At 53.2% G+C, this 6,326-nt stretch overlaps 1 long non-coding RNA gene across 2 annotated transcripts; it reads left to right on the forward strand.

Moving 5' to 3' along the window:
• The first annotated feature begins 212 nt into the window (after nucleotides 1–212).
• LOC119236403 (uncharacterized) lies at nucleotides 213–6,095 on the forward strand. 2 transcript variants are annotated; one of them, XR_008550380.1, is made up of 4 exons: nucleotides 213–381; nucleotides 1,279–1,422; nucleotides 2,417–2,560; nucleotides 5,757–6,095. It is a non-coding gene; the product is annotated as an uncharacterized LOC119236403 (long non-coding RNA). The 2 variants fall into 2 exon arrangements; XR_005123050.2 differs by lacking the exon at nucleotides 5,757–6,095 and having other exon boundaries at nucleotides 2,417–2,963.
• Nucleotides 6,096–6,326: the final 231 nt, after the last annotated feature.

The following is a 6,326-nucleotide window of genomic DNA, read 5'->3' on the forward strand; positions in this document are numbered from 1 at the left end:
CCCTAGCTTAGCTCTTCACCAACTTTCTGCCTTAGAGTTGCTGAAACATCCTCCTGCCACCCACACATGGCCACCCATGAAGGAGCTTTGGCCCCAAACGTGCAGCGTGGTAGGACATAGTTGGACGTGCAAAGTTCTGAGTTTGAACATTGCAATGAGGGAAATAGACCCAGCAGGTAATTTCACGAAGAATCCATTATAATTGCAGAAAGGCCACCCAGGAGAAGTCCAGGGGACCCAACCTCGTTGCAGAGGGGGGCAATGAGAGATCTTTGTAAAGAACCTCATCTAATGGCTGGCTGCAGGATAAGCCCAGAGAAGAAGCTGAGGGGAGCATGAAGAGCTTTCAACATCCAGAAGAATGTGTGCAAAGGCCCTGGGGTGAGAGCAGTGGGGGCTTCTAATTTTGTGGAATCTGAAGTTTCTACCATCTGGGTGGGGTATGGGAGCTTTAAAAAGGAATACAAAATTGAAAATAGGCATGAAAAGGAATATTTATTTAGAATGAATTAATCAAGTGTCTAAAGTTTAGAATAAAATGTTTATTTAGATTAAAAAGCACTACAAATTATGCAATTTTATTTTTAAAGATTTATTTATTTTTATACAAGAGCTGGGGTATAGGCCAGAGGGGCGGGAGGGTGAGAGGATTCACCAGAGACAGAGTGGGGAACAGAACAGGCAGACTGACTGAAATACACTGCTGAGGGGAGCAGCGGGTGAGACAGGAGAGGTCTGCCGCGCCATGGGGGAATCTCCCTGTCCAGCCAGGAATTGAACCCGTGCTGCAGAGGCTGTGCACAGCTACACAGCACCACACTCAACCCACTGTGCCACCAGGGAGGCCCAATTATGCAATTTTAAAAGCTCACAAATACCACAAACATCACAAAATCTAAGGAAAATGTGTTTTTATTAACTCTATAATATTTTCTTCTTATATTTTTTAAAGATTTATTTATTTATGCATACAAGAGCTGGGATGCAGGCCAGAGGTGTGGGGGAATGAGAGGCTTCACCAGAGACAGAGTGGGGAGCAGAACAGGTGGATCTACTGAAATCCACTGCTGAGGGGAGCAGCAGGGAGACAGGAAAGGTCTGCTGCGCCATGTGGGTCACCTCCCTGGCCGGGGATTGAACTCATGCTGCAGTGGCTGGCGATAGCTTCATAGTGCTGAGACAACCTCTGGCGCCATCAGGGTGGCCCTCTGCTTACATTTTTGATGTGTGATCTTGGATTCCTTCTTCATGTATCAAAATTTTGTAATATTTTTGTAGTGAGAAGACAGAAGGATAACGCTCCCAGCATGCTCGAGGAAAATACATGTCCTTGGACACACACGTCCCCTGAAAACCGCGACATTGGGACAAGACTAGAGACATCCCTATCCTGCCTGGCCATCAAGCACCTCAGCCCAGAAAGTAGAGCAAAAAACTGGCAAAAACACAAACAACTTTCTTTACTAGTAGACAAAGCTCTTGTGGCCTCTCAGGGTCCCTGAGGTCCCCACCCTTCTCCCCCACTTGTTAAGCCCCCACCCCTAGCCCTCTGGGGTCTCCATCCTACCCTCCTGTCTCCTAAGCCAAGCCCGGAGTCATTGCTGGCGCTTATTAAGCCACTAATTAATTGAATTTTTCCCCCTCATTGCATGCTGTTAATTAGTTTCTTGTAGTAACAGAGACTATTATTCTTGGAAGTAATAACTTGGTCCTGGAGGCAGTTTTAATGTTACTTATAATTGCTGGGGGAGGCGGGGTCTTGTGCTCAGGTGGGCAGGGCTAGGGAAGGGAGAGAGAGTCAAGTCTATCTGATTCTCTCATCTGCACAATTATTTTTGGGTTTGTCTTTTTTTTTTTTTAAGATTTTTTTTTTTTAAATAGAGGCATGTTTTATTTCTTTCTTTTTTTGCTTGTTTGTTTTGTTTATACATGCACTGGGTACAGTCAGAAGCGCGGGAGGATGAGAGAATTCACCAGAGCCAGATTGGGAAGCAGAACAGGCAGAAGGACTGAAGTACACTGCAGAGGGGAGCAGCGGGCGGCAGGAGAGGTCTGCGCGCCATGTGGGACCCTCCTCTGGTGGCCGGGGAGCAGCCGGGGATCGAACCGGCGCCGCAGAGGCTGCGGGCAGCTTCGCAACCCAGCGCTCAACCGCTGCGCCACCGGGGAGGCCCTTGGGTTTGTCTTAATATTGTTCTGCCAATTCCAGATTTTCCCCAATAGAAAGCATTGTTATAATATAATAAAAGTACAACAATGTTTTAAGGCAGAGGAGGCCTTAGGAAAATTGTCTAGAAAGACTGTGCCTGGGAGAACGAAGTGACTGTGGGTTCAGGCTGGGGTCGGGGTGGGGGAACAGGGTGGAGGAGGGCCCCGCAGCCTCTGTTCCAGCCTGTCCTTTCTGTTCCCTCCCCAGAATGCACATCAAAACCAGGGTGCGACATCAGGCCTCTGACTCCCAGCCCAGGAATCTAACACTGAGCCACAACCCCAAAGCTGAGTCAAGTTGAGTCACGGAAAGAAAACAGATGAGTCATCCAGGAGCCAGAGGGAATGACGGGTAAGCTGCATCCAGAATTGCCATCTGAAATTAGCTCCTCTTGCCTCAGTTTCCCATAATCTCAGAACTCGTGTTCTAGTAAAAGAAATAAATCATGACTAAATAAACTGAAAATAAACCAACGGAGAAAATGGCAAGGGCAAAGAAACACGGTGCCCATCAGACTGGCAGGGCTTCCTGAGAAGACATTTAAGCTGAGGTGAGAAGGAAGAGGAGAAAACCAGGGGAACGAACAGCGTGTTCTGGGGAACAGGCCTGTGTTTGCTTGTGAGACAGGGCCCGGAGCCCTTCCCCCAGCTAGACCCCGCTTTGTCCTCAGAGCCGGCAAGAGGCTATCACTCACACCAATAAAAGCACCCGTTAACCTTGAGTGAGACCTCAATTAGCCACAGGTCTTAACTCCATCATTAACCCGGGTGTGGAAGGGGAGGGTGGCAGGGAACTGCATCTGATTTCCAGAATGACCTATGATGTTAAAAAGTAGCCAAGCAGAGGCTGAAACTCCTGACTATGCAGCAGGAATTCATTTTGCTCTTCCTCACTGTAAGGGCGGGACTGGACACGGTGCAGGTTTTCTGATCCAGCAGACCGGGTAAAGGAGGAATCAGAGTCCTTAGTGGCTTTTTGCAGGTCTTTTTGTTGGGATTACCCGGTACACAGCAGGCAGGGGTGCTGGGGGGCCGGGAGGCTGGCAGGCCTCCCAGCCCCCAGCAAATCCTCACTCTATCTGGGCTCTCTGGTGATCTCTGCTTCTGCTTCTTTTCTTCTCTCTTGGCTTCTCTTCGGCTTCTGCTGGCGTCCCCGTGACGCCGCCCTTAAAAGCCCAGTCTTAGCCCAGGTGAATCCCATCTACCTATGCCCACACCTTACTCTAGGTGCTGCCATCAGGCATGCATTCAGGACCGCAAGGATCCATCATCAGTCCTGATGGCGGGAGGGCAGAAAAGCCTGACATTTTTCCTTACCCTACACTCACTTTCCCTGAACAAGCCAGGCAGCTGCTTCCCATAGGGAGGGCCATCCTCTGTGGCCCCAGAGCCCCCCCATCCTTGGCAGCTGCTCCAGGGGACACTTGGTCAGAGCCTTTAGGGGCACTGTTGTCTGGTAAAAGCTAACAACCAATTCTTCGGGGGGAAACTCTCACGGGCAGTGTGAGGTAAGGACACAGTCAGGCTTTTACACCGCTGGCCTCTGTGGCTGTCACCCGCGGCCTTGAACGCAGGAGGCTCCTGGGCCAGGCGTGGGCGCGGGGCATGCATGCTGAGGGGGGACACCTGGAGTGCGGTGTGGGCATGCGCAGGTGGGCACACCTGAGCCTGGAGGCTGAGGCGCCAAGGGCGGCATCCCTCGGGCGGGAGAACAGCTACGGTGAAGCAGCGACGAGAAGACAAGCAACAGCTACGACAGGAAGAGGAGGCGATCATGAGAGAAAGAGTCAAGATTCACGCAGGAAGGGGGCCTCTGAGCCCCCGGCCTCCCTGCTTTGCCCACCTGCGGACTTGCCCCACAGCAACTGGTGTAGAAAAAACATTAAAGCCTGAAAAAGCCACCGAGGGCTCCAGGACTCTCCTTGGTGCATCTGCCCGAATAGACAGAGCACCCGCCCTGTGCCCGCCGGCACTACAGACAGCATCTGCCAACCTCCGAGGTGTCCGTACACCCACCCTGGCCAATTTTGGACTCCTACCCGCTCCGGCATCGCCCAAGGCGGAGTCGGGAAGACAGCCCAGCCGCGCCACAGCAGCTTCAGGTGAGTTTCCTCTTGTGCCTGGTGAAGGTTAAATGAGAGCAGAGGTGCACCCTCATCCAGGGAGGGTGGTGCTGACTCAGTGGGGGTTTCCTTCTCCAGCCCCGAGAAAGCACGGTGTCCTGGCGCGGGCTGGAAGTGTGGCCGGAGCACCCTGGGTGGAAGACCTTGTTGCAGCGTCTGGGCAAAGATGGGCAGGTGGGGGAGGGGTGGGCCAGGACAGAGAACGGAGGGAAGACTTCCAGCCCCCCTCCTCCGGCCGGTGCCCAGAACTGAGTGCCGCCTACTGGGAGCAGCAGCGGCGGGAGGGGACACGTTGCTCTGCCCGTGTTGCGCAGGACAACGTCCAGCCTTGACTGGTTGGCCCTGAATGCCCAGCCCTGTGCCCTGCAGGAAACAGCAGATGTCCAGTAAATATTTGCCCAGTGAGCGAATGAGTGAATGAGGGTCCTCTCCCGAGGGCGGGGGTCGCCTCCCCCCTTCTCATTCCACACACGTGCACAGAGGCAGCCTGGGGGGCGGGCGGGGCTCCGCGGTTGGGGCAGTGTCTGGCCTGCAGGCGGGTGTTTAGTGCTGGGTGTGAGCAGGGTCGAGACAGTCCATGATTCATTGCAGCAAATGCCCGGGAAATAAATGTCACATGGCCTGGCCCTTTCCACCTCAGCCTCTAATATCCTTTTCTCGAGGAGAGGCCTTATCACTCAGTGCCTGCGGTGACAGCTAACGAGTAAATCAGTGGCCTGGAGGTTGCTCCCTGGGGAAATTGGATGTGGCTTCCGGGGATGACCACTCTGCCAGGGTTGTGTGGGAGGAGGGGGTGGCACTGGGTCAGGAGTGGGGGCAGGGGTGGGGTATGGAGAAAAACTCCTTGTGCATCTTCCTGCTTCCCAAGAAGCACACCTGATGGGGGACCCCACCCCCAGGCTGCCCCCTACCTTCCTGAGACAGAACCAGCTCACTGGTAAAACAGACATGGCCACAGTTCAAAGGGAGCTCAAGAGGGTTCTCTGGGCTTTCCAGAGCCTGCCCTCCACCCCAGCCTCAAATCCTGGACCAGAATTCCCCCTCCTGGGCTGGAGGGGGTGGAGCCAAATCCATCCATTAACAATGCGCAGAGGTCACGTCTGCTTTCCCAACATCAACCCCGAATTCTTTACTATTTGCCGACCCACTACGCCCTGGATAAATGTGTCGGGGCAATAGATGAATAAATGAAGGCACGAAGAAAGGATTACAGAATGCAGCAGGCATGGGTGTGCGTTTTTCATCTATTTCCCTGCCGCCTTGTGCTCCTAATCTTCCCGAGGACGCACCACTTTTCATCAAGCGGGAACGTAATTCACTGGGTCACACCAATTTCTAGTCTCTTGCTTCAAGCACTGCTGGGTTTTGCTTTCTTTCCTCCTCCTGTCAAAATGACACTCCCCTGAAGTGCTCTTCCCCCTCCAGATGGTGGGCAGCAGAAGCCAGCCGACCCCTGTGTCCACTGACCTCCCGGCCAGCACGAAGTCTTCTCACGTCCCGGGAGGCCCCCAGGGAGTCGCTTTCGTGGTCAGAATTCCAGATGCCGGCCAGGTAAGGAGACACCCTGGGGGCACGCGGGCCTTTCCACGGACTTGAAACTCCGTGGAGGGAAGTTCTGGGGACGAAGGCCCACGGGACCTTGCTGAGAAACGAAGCCCTGAACTTGGAAGGATGAAAGGCCTGATCCGAGTTCTCCCCAAGGTCAGCAGGGTACAGGAGCACCAGCCCCACCACCTGCCACTCTGGCAAACCTTTCTCCTAATTATATCTGAATTATGCAAATCAATACCGATGTCGATATACGATTTCCTCTAACAAGTCAAGAACATGCAAGAAGTGAGGACCTGGGGAGATGGAAGCCCATCTAATTAGGAGTGAGCTTCTCTGTTTTTATCTTGACTGAGGGGATAAATGGTTGCCTGACAACCCCAGAGAAGAGGAGGTGAGGAGAACGAGCAGGGTAGAGGGCACACAGAAGGTGAAGATGGGGTGCGG

The sequence above is a fragment of the Talpa occidentalis genome, unplaced genomic scaffold, assembly GCF_014898055.3.
Source record: "Talpa occidentalis isolate TD23 unplaced genomic scaffold, MPIMG_talOcc4v2.1 talOcc4.9, whole genome shotgun sequence".
Lineage (NCBI taxonomy): Eukaryota > Metazoa > Chordata > Mammalia > Eulipotyphla > Talpidae > Talpa > Talpa occidentalis.